Source organism: Plecotus auritus (assembly GCF_963455305.1).
Source record: "Plecotus auritus genome assembly, chromosome: 10".
In the NCBI taxonomy this organism is placed as follows: Eukaryota; Metazoa; Chordata; class Mammalia; order Chiroptera; family Vespertilionidae; genus Plecotus; species Plecotus auritus.
Genome location: NC_137785.1, coordinates 21,826,343 through 21,842,702, shown reverse-complemented (window position 1 = coordinate 21,842,702; position 16,360 = coordinate 21,826,343).

Below are 16,360 nucleotides of genomic sequence, written 5' to 3'. Positions count from 1 at the left end.
CTATATGACCCTATTAAACAGTGTCACCCAAATGAATTTAATCAAGATAAATAAAAGTGAAGATCTGAAATCTCACCCAGACCTCCAGGTGCATAGGAATCCCCAAGTGGGACAAAGAAGAGAGGATGACTGGAATGACCCCTAGAAGTCTAAGTGTTTTATCAGCAAGCTCCCTCTTTTACCTGAGTTAAAAGGTGTCCTGCTAAAAAGAGAGATTTGCCCTCCATTCTCAGGCTGTGAGGCTCTGAATAAACCTCATAGCTGATTCTGACTGAGGCTCCGTATTTGAGGCCCTCGTCTGGCATTATGAGCCTCATCTTACTTCCCTCTCTCTCCAGCTTCCCCAGCTGTGGAGGTTGTGTACCTCTCTTATAAAGAATCAGATTCCATCACTGCCAGGCAAACCTTCAGAGGCCTTCCCTGCCCACACTAAAGCAACCCAGCCTCTTTCTCATTATACACACTATTAACTATAAAGGCTTCAGGGGCTATTAGAGAGAAACAAAAGTTCCCCCAGTGGCTTCTGTGGATGGTCTGAAATGTTTGTCATTGGCCTCAAATAACAGGATTTCATTGGAACATATAATTTAGCCGAGTCTGAGCAGGCCCATGGCTCCTCACTGGTTTATTTATGTCATTTACTGGGAGCTTTTTCTCGGTCAACCGAATACATGATGGAAGCACACTGTCAGCCTTCAAAAATCAGAATCACATTGTTGTCCAGTAAATATGTTCCTGCTCTTTCATAGAGTTTTAAAATTGTGCTCCACTGAGGAAAAGAAAAATGGTGAGTGTAAGAGCATGGACCAAAATGCCCCCAAGACTGGGGGAGTGTCATCTGGGGTTCTGGTATCTCTCAACAAAATGCAGCAATTTATTTGTGGAAATCCCATTATAGCTAATAGGAGCTAAAAACCATTTAAGAAGATAAGAATGTCTAGTCATTTCGAGATTATTTTGTAAAATGTGTCCTGCTAAAAAGAGGGATGAATTTTGCAAAGAACATCACAAATCTACTCATACCAATTCAGCTCACATCAAACAATTAAAACTAAATAAATCTGATACCAGTGCTGAATGCTTCTTTAAATCTCTCTTTAAATACACCAAGCTTAGAAATTCTCAATTCTAGGAAAACATACACGGCACACTTAGACATCAATGGCTATTCTCAGGCAGCCATCTCTAAGCAAGATGATTGGAGCCTGACTGGCATGGCTCAGTGGTTGAGTGTCAACCTATGAACCAAGAGGTCACTGGTTTGATTCCTGGTCAGGGCACATGCCTGGGTTGTGGACTTAGTCCCCAGTGTGGGGCATGCAGGAAGTAGCCAATCAATGACTCTCTCTCATCATTGATGCTTGTATCTCTCTCTCTCCCTCTTCCGTCCTCTCTGAAATCAATAATAATTTTTAAAAAATAAGCAAGATAATTGGGTCAAAATTTTAAATTAACATGAAGGAAGATAGTAGTATATAGAAATGGAAATTTCAAACATAAAATACTTTCAAACAGTAGTAAATCATATTCTTTGACCTGTCTGGATATGTTTAGTGGCATCTTGAATAAAGATACAAAAAGCAAGTTTTTCCAATTTACAGGGGAAACAAAACTGGGTGAAATAAGTGATCCAATAGAGAATAAAATAAAGATGAGTCACATTGATTTTGACAATCTTGAAAAAAATTGTATCCTTTACTAAAGTAATCCTATTCTACCTCTAGAAATTGATTCTAGGAAAATAATCCTAACAACATTCGTTGGAAGAGGAAATAGAAAAAGAAAACTAAATGCATAAAGATGTTCAATACAGTCCTATTTATAATAGAAAAGTTAATCATAGCATACAAATATTGGACAAATGTCTCAATACATTATAATATACTAGAGGCCCAGTGCATGAAATCTGTGCACTGGGGTGGTCGGGGGAGTGGGTCCTTCAGCCCAGCCTGTGACCTCTCACAGTCTGGGACCCCTTGCTCCTTACCTAAGCCAGCAGTTGGACATCCTTAGTGCTACCATGGAGGTGGGAGAGGCTGCTGCAGAGGCGGGAGAGGCTTCCGCCACCGCTGCTGCACTCACCAGCACAGCCGTGAGCCTGGCTTCTGGCTGAGTGGCACTCCCCCTGTGGGAGCATACTGACCACCAGGGGGTAGCTCCTGTGTTAAGCGTCTGCCCCCTGGTAGTCAGTGCACATCATAACGACCAGTTGGTTCTGGTCATTCTGCTGTAATGGTCACTTAGGCTTTTATTATATAGATTCACTCAATGAAATATAATGCTGCAATAGCTATGGAAATTTACATAATAACAAAAGAAGTTCTTATTTTATTAAGATTAAAAATTAGTATGTAAAATATAGGATCAAAAGTTTTCTAAACATATAACAGGGAAAAATAGCTAGAAAAGATACTAGCATATAGTAGTTTATGCTTTGTTTCATGGTCATGATTCCCACTAAACAATCATTTACTCTTTCTACCATATAACACTTAGTAAATACTTACTTGGGCCTGCACCTAGGTGATGAATTTTATTTTCTTTTACTTCCTACTTGTCTGTGATTCACAATTTCTTTTAATACATATGCATGAGGTACAATTTCCCTGAGAGGATCCACTTATAATAGTATTCTCTCACTAGCTTACAAACTAATACAGGCTCTCTTCTTTCTTTTAAATTGCAAACCCTGTTCGTTATAACCTCCTCAGGTCATGTGGGCCAGCTGCTCTTTCTGCTTCTCAGCCCAGAGAGATGCTATTTACCATATGATTGCAGACCCACAATGGAGGCCCACTGACCACTGCAGATTTTCTGGGCTGGTTGTTTCCTCTTTGAATCCCCTCCTTAACAAACAAGAAGATCGTCTCCCCAAACCAACCTCCCAATCAGGTACATGGCCTATCAGTACCATCCTTGATACTATATGGGTTAACATATGTGGTAAAGAAAGGTGTTTACCACACATCTTCGGACCAACACTCTTCAGGCCATCTAAATCAGGGCTTTGTGGGTTACAAGTACCTGAAACTTTCTCAATCTAGACCCCAGGTCCTTAGCACATGCTGTTTTCTCTTTTCAAAACACTCTTCTCCCAGATGTCCATCTGTCTCAATTCATCATTTACATCCTGCCTTTGCTCAGATTTCCTCTTCTCAGGATGTCTTCTACAACCACACTACTTGACTACTCCCACTCACACCTCATCACACCCTACCCCTTTTCCTGTTTTTATTTTTCCATTGCACTTATCTTTTTCTTGCCCTATATTTCACTTGTCTTATTTACTGTTTCTCACTCTCCCACATCTCCGTCACAGTATCCTCTGGAATACAAAGTCCCAGGAGGGCAGAGATATGTTTGTTTTTCTTTTCTGTACTTGCAACCCAGCCCTAATAACAGTGTCTGGCACATTGCAGGTACTTAATAACATCTGAGGAATGAATTATAAATAAATGGTGCAATCCTGAGAAAAACAGTAAGTCACAGCAATCAGTAAACATTTGCATACACTATTTCACTAGGTCCTCTAAAGAACTCTGTGAGATTAATAATGCTATATTCATTTTACAGATGAAGATATTGAGGTTCAGAGAGGTGAAATGGCTTGTCCAAGGTCATTTAAGTACTTTTCTACAGTCACCATTACAAAGAACTGCAAACAAAAAGGCTTAAGCAACAGAAATTTACTTCCTCATAATTCTGGAGGCTAGAAGTATAAGACCAAGGTGTTAGTGAGGTTGGTGCCTTCTGTGGCCCATGAGGGAAGGATCTTTTCCAGGCTTCTCCCTCTGGATTGGACATAATCTTCCTTCCATGTGTGCCTGTGTCAGATTCCTCTCCTTTTAAGGACACCAGCAAGATTGGATGAGGGTCCACACGTACAACCTCATTTTACCTTCATTATCTCCAAAAAGACCCCATGTCCAAATACAGTCACATTCTGAGGTACTGAGGGCTCTTCAACATATAAATTTTCAGCCCATAACAGATAGCAAGCATGTGTTAGAGCTATAATTTTAACCTGTGTCTCCTAACTCCAAACAACATCCATCCCACTTCACTGTGCTCCCATCTACCCCAGGAAAACCCCTGACCTACAGACATGACAACCACCTCCTTACAATGGACCATCCACACTGCCTCCTTTCCTTCCATGGCAGGGACTCCTCTCTCCTCTACCCACGCATCATGGCCAAGCCAGATAGCTCAGTTCACACTTCCTGGAATAATAGCATGTGACCCAATTTCTCTCCAGTCTTGAATCTCATTAATCCAATTCCTCCAGTGGTTCAGATTCCATTGTGAGTCGCATGGGGATCATCCTCTCTGCTATGTCATGTGCACAGAGCATCCTTCTTCCAAATGGCTCCTGAGGCAGTGCACAGGTGCTCTAGAAATCCACAGCCCAAACAATCCCCTCAGGAGCCCAAGATGCCTGGAACAGCCACTCTGGAAGGGCTGATCAGGATTTGAGAGAGTCTCAGCCTGATATAACCAAGGCTCCCCTGCCACCCAGCTGCTCTATCACCCTGACTCCCTGAGGTCATCGTGTTTCCTCTCCCAAATCTGTGATAAGTAAATGCCTTCCCTCCGCCCCCACTTCCTCTTCAGGGACATTTATTCAACTCTCCCATAACGTTTATTCAATCTTAAGCATTAGACAGTCTTCCCATTGATCAGACACACTATCATCTAAGGCTCAGACCAGGCCTACGCAATGACCCTTTAATGTTTCATTGTCACTTAGCTCAGATCTGACATCGCTATTAAGAAAGCCCAATTACTGAAGCACAAAGCTGTCTCTTTCCACCATCTAAATTTACAATCAAATTAGACCAGGAAAATTGATGTGGCCAACTGGTTAATGATTGATCATTAAAAAAGCTTTAAAGAAAAATCTATTTGGTGGGCACAGTCAAGCTTTGGGGCATAGTAAATATGCTTTGGAAAAAACACACATAAGAAGAAAGACCCTCATTTATCTTGTAAATACTGAGTTTCTTCTAAGGCTGAGCCCTGGGGTTACCAAAATTAACAAGATATTGTTGAAATCCTCAAAAAGTCCACATGTCATAGAAGTGACAGGAACACCTCATGACAGACAGTTCAAAATACTGAGAAACAAGAAACTCGCCATGGGACACAGTGCCAAGGGAGACCAGGAGAGAACCACCCAGCTTCCCACCCTGGAAAGTTGGATAATTGACCTTGAAGCAGATGCTGTCAGGTAGAGAAGGATGCTGGATAGACCCAAAGCTTAAGCTAAATGGCCTCATAATTTCCTGTATCTCACAGTCCCCTCAAGGGCCCTCACCACTGTGGGCTTAGAATTACATGCCACGATGTTTCTGCCATGTGATCTGGCTGAGATAGTCCTGGGCAGTGAGGCTATACTCCCATTTTTCCCAAACACTCTTCTCTCTCTCTCTCTCTCTCTCTCTCCCCCCAATATGTACTCACACACATTCATGAACTCACACATGCATATGCTCACATGCTCATGCACTCACACACTCACACACACATTCATGAGTATGCACTCAAATGTACACGCTTGTGTTTTTATTTTTCCCTTCAACCTCATATTCAAGTTGAAGTGGACCCCAAAGATGATGAGGATACTGAAACAAAAGGAATCTGATGTATGGGGATGTCTGACCCAAGACATCATTCTCAAAGCAAACTTGATTTTTGCCAGGACTCTTTCTGCACCAACTTTAGCCTGTTCTACACATAGACAGACCTTGTGAAGATGTGTCACATTTTGTCTCTCTCCAGTTTCAAACCTCCACTGGCTTCACAACTCACTCGGGATTTATTGGCCCATGGGGTCCTTCTGACCTGTCCCTCTTACCTCCCTGACTTGTCCTCCCACTCTGCTCCCCACCCAATTGGGATTCAGTCCCCTTGCCCCTTTCCCCAAACATTCCTGGTGTGCTCTCCTTGCACCAGCAACTCCACTTGCTCTTCTTATGGCCTGGAACTACCATTCCCCCTTCAGGCAAATATCATCTTTCCAGTGAGGCCTTTTTTGGTCACCCTGTTGAAAACTGTGCTACTGCCTCTTCCACAGACCTTATTGCCCAGTTCTGTTCTGCTGTAGTTCATAGTGCTTACGCCATATACACTGAGTGGCCAGATTATTATGCATCATAACCTGGCCACTCAGTGTACATCCTATATAATAAAAGGCTAATAGGCAAATTGTACCCTTGACCAGGAGTTTGACCAGCAGGCAGGCCGGCCAATTGCCCATATCCCCTCCCCCTGGCCAGGCTGGCCGGACCCCATCCATGCACAAATTCATGCATGGGGCCTCTAAAATACACACACACACACACACACACACACACACACACACTCTGAGTGGCCAGATTATTATGCATTCAGAGATCATAATAATCTGGCCACTCAGTGTGTGTGTGTGTGTGTGTGTGTGTGTGTGTGTGTGTGTGTATAAATATATATATATAGATATAGATGTATATCATACATTTACATTTTATATATTTCATATACATCATCACAAAAATTGTTAGGTGGACAAAGTTAAAGGTGAAGAATTTTTACATTTTACAGATGGGAAAACAGAGATTCAGGAAAATTATATAAACTGACTGCTGTTACACAACTAATGAGAAGAGCCAGGAAACAAATCCACGTGTCCTTAATTTTTCACTCTGAGGTCTATCTGTGCCATTTTCCAATAAGGACAGCCTTTCCTCAAACACAAATGTGTTATTTTTCCTACCTTTTTTATTGTCATTGAAAAGTAGTTTTCTGGAGCCTGTTGAGCTGATGTATAAACAAGGATAAGAAGAAGTAAAGTTTGTGTTGGATCAGGAATCTCCCAACTAGCAACAGCAAACAGGCTAACTTGCAAACCACTAACAAATTCCAGTCATTCATTCAACAAAAATATATTAAGCACTTGCAATGGGGCAGGCATTCCTCTAGTGAAATGGATACAGAGAGGAAACGTAAACACTCTCCCTACCCTTGAAGGTTTCGTAGCTTGTCTACCACATGCAGTTTGAATGCTTCCTCATTTAAGAGATGTGATGATTGAATTACTGACCCCAATTCTTTGCTACCTTGGAGTAATATCATTCATCTATTTCTCCACCATAACCTCAGGATGGGACAAGTATGCATCCCTCCACTTGACCTTAGGCTTGGCCATGTGACTTCCTTTGGCCAAGGGTATGTCAACAGATATAATATAGGGAGAAGTTTAAAACACATTTCACAGGTGAGTTTGCCCTCTTGTGTGCCTGCCTTTTACAAGAACTTAATCTTGGTAGACACAATACAAGGAGAATGAGAAGCATGTGGAATAAACAACTCAACCCACAGGCCAAAGCCTAGCCCAACCTATAGCAGCTGAGCTCCAGCTAACCCACAGATATAGAGCAAGAAATACATGTCTGTTTATGTGTATGCCACTGAGATATTGTGGTTCTTTGTTGTGTAGCATTATTGTGATGATAGCTAACTGATACAGGAGATATACATGTACAGAATCATCCCTTTGAAACAGGTAGGAACTAATCACATGAGGCTGGATGTTGTTACACAAGAATAAAATCAGATTATATCTGTGCCATGTTTAAAACACTTCAGTTTTCTCCTAAATCAGGAACAAAGCAAAGATGTTCACTCTTTCTCTCCTATTCAATGTCCTGGGAGTCTTAAACACAGCAATAAAGGGGAATGGGAGGAACATACAGATTGTAAGGAAAGGAAGAAAATGGCAGTTATTTACAGATGCCATGATTGTCTATGCAGAAAAATTACAAAGAATCTACAAAAACGTTACTAGAATGTAAGTGAGTTTAGCAAGGAAATGGAGTCAATGTGCAAAACTCAATTGTGTTTCTATACACTAGCAATGAACAACTGAAAAACTGGATTTTTTTTTAAATGCACCATTTACAATAAATGCACCAAAGCCATGAGATACTTAAGGGTAAATCTAACATAGTAAGTATTAGATTTGTATGCTGAACACTATAAAACATTGAGAAAAAAATAAAAATAAATAAGAAAATAAATAGAAAGATATATTGTTTAGTATAAGATATTTTAATATTTTTAATTCTTCCCAAATTGATCTAAAGATTCAACACAATCCTAAGCAAAATTCCATCAGGCTTTTTAAAAATTGGCAAGCTTGTTCTCAAAGTTATATGAAAAAGCAAAAGTCCTAGAAAAGCCAAAACGATTTTGAAAAAGAACGAAGTTGGACAATTCATACTACCTTTATCTTCAGAATTACCATGGAATTAGAGTAAGTAAGACATTATGGCAGGGGTCAACAAACATTTTCTGTAAAAGAGCAGATAAAAATACTACAGGCTTTACAGGTCACGACATCTCTGTCACAACAACTATACAGCAAAAGCAGCCATAGTTGATATGTAAATAAACAAGTGTATGTCCTAATAAAACTTTATTTATAAAAATAGGTAGAGTTTTTTCACTTTTTTGCTCAATCCCTTCACCTACCCCCATCCATCCCACCCCCACCTCACTCCCTGATAGCTATCAGCATGCTCTCTATCTATGAGTCTGTCTCTGTTTTGCATTATATTCCACATATGAGTGAAATCAAATGGTACTTGTCTTCTCTGACTGGCTTATTTACTTTAGCATAATGTTTTCCAGACCCATCCATGCTGTTACAAAGGATAAGATTTCCTTCTTTTTACAGCCAAGTCATATACCATTGTGTAAATGTACCACAGCTTTTTTATCCACTTACCTATTGATGAACACTTGCTTCCATATCTTGGCTTTTGTAAATAATGCTGCAATGAACACAGGAGTGCATATATTCTTTTGAATTAGTGTTTTGGGTTTATTTTGATAAATTCCCAGAAGTAGAATCACTAACTTGACTTGTTATGGTGAATACACAACATTGTATAGATGTGTTGTAAAATTGTGCACCTGAAACCTGTATAATTTTGCTAATTAGTGTCACCTCCAACAAATTAAATTAAAAAAACAAAACAGGTAGAAGGGTAGATTTCTCAAGTAGGCCATAGTGCAACAAACCCTGAAGTATGGTACTGGTGAAAATATAGACATATAGGTTAATGCAATAGTAGAATTCTTAAAATAAGCCCAAACATTATGTGCTCAACTGATTTTTTTTTTTATTAAAGATACAGTGATAAGAATCTTGACCCATATCACATTTCAAGGCTAAATCACAGATGTAAATGAATCACTGACCTAAATTTAAAACCTAAAACTATAAAAATCCAAAGAGAAAATCTTCATGACCATGGGTTAGGTAAAGATTCCTTAGATAAAACACAAAAACCATGAACTAAAAAAAGGAAAAAAAGATAAATTGAACTTTGGAAAATTTAGAACTTCTGCTCTTTGAAAGACACTTAGGAAATTAAAAAATGAATCATAGACTAGGAGAAAATATTTGCAAAACAAATCATTGATTTAAAAAAATAACTTGTAGAGAGAGGGAATAATGGCGGCGGAATAGACAGACGTGTTCAGAGCCTTGTCCCGAAGCAGAAAGAAAGAACAGCTGAGGGTCGCACAAGGAGTGTTTGTTGGCTGGTTGGGAGACAGCTGAATTCCAGAAGGAGGTGGGGGACTGCTAAATGGGGTTCCCCTGACCTGGCAGCACCTACTGCGGCTGGGTCCCCTCCCGGAGCTGCGGGCTTGGACGCGGAGTCGCCGCCATCTGGAACCTGAAAGTGGAGCTTATCCGAAGCCTGAGAATCCACAACTGCGGCACCCACGGAACAGCTGTGAGCCCCAGAACAACGCTCCCCAATTGGCGCAAACACACGGGTTCAGAGGAGCTCTACACTCCACCACGGAAAGGTCAGATTTCGCCTGGGATAAGGTGAGGTCTCTGGTCCCGGCGGGAGAGAGGAACGCGCATTTTGCGGGAGCTGGAGGACCAGGGAAGTCTGTGCCTAGAAAAATCTGTGGCTGTAGGGGCTGGCGTGATCTGTGAATGTGGAAAAGGGGTCCTCAGAGCTGCTAAGAGAAGGGCACTCTAAAAAGCAACCCATTTTGATCTGAAGTGCAGGGACACCCTAAGAATTTCAGGCAGTCCAGACTTACGCGCAGCCCCTGCGTTCCCTGGGTGCCTGGGCTTACGCGCAGTCCCGGAGTTCGCACAACTGGGCTTTTTCCTCTTGAAATTCTTGCTTCTGATTACTAAGCCCAATACATAGGATCACCCAGTTGGGGACACCCTGGGAGACTGCAGGGGAAAGTTGTTTTTCTGGAACCTGGGGATCGGAGCGGGGAGTGACCATCAGAGAGTCAGCTCTGAGGCAGCCCACTCCCACAAACCGGTAGTGAGTGCCACAGGGAAAGAAGGCTCTAACACTGCCTAGAGAGGCCATAGATAGACCCAGAAGTCAATCCAGAAACACTGCCACCCAGGGGCTGAATCACAAATTGACTCTTGTGTAATCAAAAATAAAGGAATACGAGAAATTAAGACACACCGCCTGCTTAAAATCAGGACTGGCTTACAACACTGAAGAGCAGTGGATCGCAGGGAACTGCAATACTGTCTGGACTGAGAAACAGGCGTGCCAAACAGAAAAACAGAGGAAGTGAATGACCTTCACTACTTCACATTTTATTTTTACCTTTTATTTTTTTATTTTTTATTTTTTAATTTTTTTTTATTTTAATTTTTTGCATCTTTTAATCAAGAAACTTTTTTTTTCTTTTTTCATCACTTGATTTTACCTTTTTAATTATTACATTTTTATTTTCAATCCGTATTATTACTACTGCTATTTTATCTTTTCTTTTCTTTTTTTTTTTTTTAAAGTGTCATTTTATTTTCTCTTCATTTTATTTTGGGATTAGGGTTCTACATTCTATTTTTATCTTTCCTTTAGCATCGTTTTACTCTATCTCAACTCTACCTTTAGGCCATCACTCTCTTCCTAACCTCCCCCCTTTCAGTGTCCTGTTTATCTTACCCTTTTACTGCTTTAGATTTTCCCTATTCTTTCTGTTTACCCCTTGCTAAAATTTCACCCTACTTACATATCTAATCTCCAATCCCCTGCTCCAAGTCCACATATACTTCTCCCTTCGCTGTCTGAGCTATCCATAAACTTGTCCTTCTCTCTGTCCTTTTGTTGTTGTTTGCTTGAATGTAGATTATATCAAATTTTTATGCTTTTTTGTGAGATTGTTTTGCTTATTCTTCTTTTGTTTATTTTTTGTTTGTTTTGTGCTTCAGCTTTCCCTTGCCTCACTCCATATTAGTTGGTGTTGTAGTTTGTACTAATCCCCAGGCACTTGTTGCTGGCATTTGCTGGGATTAGTGATTGTACTATTGGAGTTTTATCCCCAATATATATAGTCTGTTCCCCTTTCTCTCTTAGTCACTTTCTTGTCTCTCTTACTTTTTTTTTTCTTTACTTTCCCTTTTCCCAATTTCATTTTCACACTCCTTTTTTCTTTTTTTCTTTCTTTCTTTCTTTTTTCCTCTTCTTCTTTCTCTCCTATCACCTAATTTGCCTTTCTCTGGTGGTCACCTTTATTGGAGGTTATTAATATCGTGAATACATTCCTGTTCAGTGCCTTGTGAATTGTACCTGGTAGTGCTGTATTTTGTGCCTTTAAATCAACCCAGGAGAGAGAGAACTACATAACCAGACACCCAGAGAAGAGAGACCATGGGGAGACAAAGAAGCAGCCCGCATATGAAAGAAAAGCAGGCATCACCAGAAAAGGAAGTAAACGAAATGGAGGCAAGCAACCTTCCAGAAAAAGAATTCAGAGAAATGGTCATAAGGTGGCTGAAAAGAATGGAAGACAAATTCGACAATATGAGCAAGAACCAAGAGGAAATGAAGAAGAACCAAGAAGAAATGAAAAATGACATCGCTGCTGTAAAGAACTCAATAGAAAGCATCAAGAGTAGACTAGAAGAAGCAGAGGACCGCATCAGTGAGCTAGAAGACAAGATGGAAAAAAATACCCAAGTAGAGCAACTTCTAGAAAAAAAAATTAAAAGGCAGGAGGAGAGTCTAAGGGAACTTTGGAACAACACGAAACAAAACAACATCCGCATAATAGGGGTTCCAGAAGGAAAGGAAGCTGAGCAAGGAATAGAAAACCTCTTTGAAGAAATAATAACAGAAAATTTCCCTGATATAGGGAAGAAAAAACCCACACAAATCCAAGAAGCTCACAGAGTTTCAAGCAAAATGAACCCCAAAAGACCGACGCCAACGCACATTATAATTAAATTGGCAAACACCAACGACAAAGTAAGAATCTTAAAAGCAGCAAGAGAGAGACAGAAAGTTACATACAAAGGAACCCCCATCAGACTAGCAACTGATTTCTCAACAGAAACTCATCAGGCCAGAAGGGAATGGAATGAAATATACAAAGTAATGCAAAGGAAGAGTCTGAATCCAAGAATACTGTACCCAGCAAGGCTGTCAATCAAAATTGAAGGTGAAATCAGGAGCTTCACAGACAAAAAAGGACTAAGGGAATTTATTACCACCAAACCAGCAATGCAAGAAATGCTAAAGGGTCTGCTGTAAAAGAAAGAAAGAAAGAAAGAAAGAAAGAAAGAAAGAAAGAAAGAAAGAAAGAAAGAAAGAAAGAAAGAAAGAAAGAAAGAAAGAAAGAAAGAAAGAAAGAAACAGGAAGCGAAGAAATAACACAGGGGTAAAGAATAGGAATGGCGACAAATAAGTACCTATCAATAATAACTTTAAATGTAAATGGATTAAATGCCCCAATCAAAAGACATAGGGTAATGGATTGGATAAGAAAACATGACCCACATATCTGCTGTCTACAAGAAACCCACCTCAGAAAAAAAGACGCACACAGACTGAGGGTGAAGGGATGGAAAAAGGTTTTCCAGGCAAATGGAACTGAAAAAAAAGCTGGGGTAGCAATACTTATTTCTGACAAATTAGATCTCAAACTGAAGGACATAACAAGAGATAAGGAAGGCCATTTCATAATACTAAAGGGAGCAATCCAACAAGAAGAAATAACTCTGGTAAACATATATGCACCCAATACAGGAGCACCCAAATACATAAAAAAACTCCTGGAGGATATCAAGGGAGAGATTGACAGCAATACAATCATAGTAGGAGACTTTAATACCCCACTATCACCATTGGACAAATCCTCTAAACAAAACATCAGCAAAGAAACATCAATCCTAAATGACTCACTAGACCAGATGGAATTAATTGACATCTTCAGAACATTTCACCCCAAAGCCACAGAATATACATTCTTCTCAAGTGCACATGGGTCATTTTCAAAGATAGACCATATGTTGGGACATAGGCAAAGTCTCTTCAAATTCAAGAAGATAGAAATCATATCAAGCATCTTCTCAGACCACAGTGGCATAAAACTGGAAATCAACTACAATAAAAACAACCCAAAGAAATCAAACACATGGAGACTAAACAGCATACTATTAAACCATGACTGGGTTACCAGAGAGATCAAAGAAGAAATAAAAAACATCATGACAACAAATGACAATGAAAACACTACAATCCAAAATCTATGGGACACAGCGAAAGCAGTCTTGAGAGGGAAGTTCATAGCTCTACAAGCCTACTGCAAAAAACAAGAAACAGGGGTAATAAATTACCTAACCCAACAACTCAAAGAGTTAGAAAAAGAGCAACAAGAAAATCCCAGTGTAAGCAGAAGGAAGGAAATAATAAAGATCAGAGCACAGATAAACGACATAGAGACCAAAGAAACAATACAAAAGATCAACAAAACCAAGAGCTGGTTCTTTGAAAGGATAAACAAGATTGATGAACCTCTAGCCAGGCTCACCAAGAAGCAAAGAGAGAGGACCCAAATAAACAAGATCAGAAATGAAAGAGGTGAAATAACAACAGATCCCGCCAAAATACAAAGGATTGTTAAAAAATACTACGAACAACTCTATTCCAACAAACTGGACAACCTGGAGGAAATGGACATATTCCTAGAAAAATATAACCTTCCAAAACTCAATCAGGAAGAATCTAAACAGCTCAACATGCCAGTAACTATGGAAGAAATTGAAGCAGTCATCAAAGAGCTTCCGGCAAACAAAAGCCCGGGGCCAGACGGCTTCACAGGAGAGTTCTACCAAACATTCAAGGAAGAACTAAAACCTATCCTCCTCAGACTATTTCAAAAAATTCAAGAGGAAGGAACACTTCCAACCTCCTTCTATGAAGCCAGCATCACCGTAATACCAAAACCAGATAAAGACAACACAATGAAGGAGAATTACAGGCCAATATCCCTCATGAATGTAGATGCCAAAATCCTCAACAAAATTCTAGCAAATAGGATCCAGCAGTACATCAGCAAGATCATACACCATGACCAAGTAGGGTTTATCCCAGGAATGCAAGGATGGTACAATATCAGCAAATCAATAAATGTGATACATCACATAAACAAATTGAGAGATAAAAACCACATAGTCATATCAATTGATGCAGAAAAAGCATTTGACAAAATCCAACACCCTTTCTTGATAAAAACTCTCAACAAGGTGGGAATAGAAGGATCATACCTCAACGTAATAAAAGCTATATATGATAAACCCACAGCTAACATCATACTCAATGGGCAAAAACTAAAACCATTTCCCCTAAGAACAGAAACAAGACAGGGATGCCCACTCTCACCACTCCTGTTTGACATAGTACTGGAAGTATTAGCCACTGCAATTAGACAAGAAGAAGAAATAAAAGGCATCCAAATTGGAAAAGAAGAAGTAAAGCTGTACTTATTTGCAGATGACATGATATTGTACATAAAAAAACCGAAAGAATCCATCAAAAAACTAACAGACTTAATAAATGAATTCGGCAATGTAGCAGGATACAAAATTAACACCAAGAAATCTATGGCATTTCTATACACCAACAGTGAACTTACAGAAAGAGAGACTAAAAAAGCAATCCCATTTTCCATCGCACCAAAAAAATTAAGATACTTAGGAATAAACCTAACCAAGGAGGTAAAAGACCTATATGCGGAAAACTACAGGACACTGAAAAAAGAGATAGAGGAAGATATAAACAGATGGAAGAACATACCATGTTCATGGATTGGTAGAATCAACATCATTAAAATGTCCATACTACCCAAAGCAATCTATAGATTCAATGCACTTCCCATTAAAATACCAACGGCGTATTTCACAGATCTAGAAAGAACTCTCCAAAAATTCATCTGGAATAAAAAAAGACCCCGAATAGCCACAGCAATCCTGAGAAAGAAGAATAAAGTAGAAGGGATCTCAATACCAGATTTCAAGCTATATTACAAAGCCACTGTCCTCAAAACAGCCTGGTACTGGCACAAGAACAGACATATAGATCAATGGAACAGAATAGAGAATCCAGATATCGACCCAAACCAATATGCGCATTTAATATTTGACAAAGGAGGCATGAGCATACAATGGAGTCAAGACAGTCTCTTTAATAAATGGTGTTGGGAAAATTGGACAGATACATGCAAAAAAATGAAACTAGATCACCAACTTACACCATACACAAAAATAAACTCAAAATGGGTACAGGACTTAAATATAAGACGGGAAACCATAAAAATACTGGAGGAATCCACAGGCAGCAAAATCTCAGACATATGCCAAAAGAACTTTTTCACTGATACTGCCCCTAGGGCGATGGAAGCCAAAGAGAAAATAAACAAATGGGACTACATCAAAATAAAAAGCTTTTTCACAGCAAAAGAAACCATCAACAAAACAACAAGAAACCCCACTGTATGGGAGAACACATTTGCAAATGTTATCACTGATAAAGGTTTAATCTCCAACATCTACAGGCAGCTTATACAACTTAATAAAAGGAAGATAAATGATCCAATAAAAAAATGGGCAACGGACCTAAATAGAATCTTTTCGAAAGAAGACAGAAGGAAGGCCAAGAGACACATGAAAACATGCTCAAAGTCACTAATTATCCGAGAGATGCAAATCAAAACGACAATGCGATACCATCTCACACCTGTCAGAATGGCTATCATCAACAAATCAACAAACGACACGTGTTGGCGAGGATGCGGAGAAAAAGGAACCCTCGTGCACTGCTGGTGGGAATGCAGACTGGTGCAGCCACTGTGGAGAACAGTATGGAGTTTCCTCAAAAAACTGAAAATGGAACTCCCATTTGACCCAGTAATCCCACTCCTGGGAATATATCCTAAGAAACTAGAAACACCAATCAGAAAGAATATATGCACCCCTATGTTCATAGCAGCACAATTTACCATAGCTAAGATTTGGAAACAGCCTAAGTGCCCGTCAGCA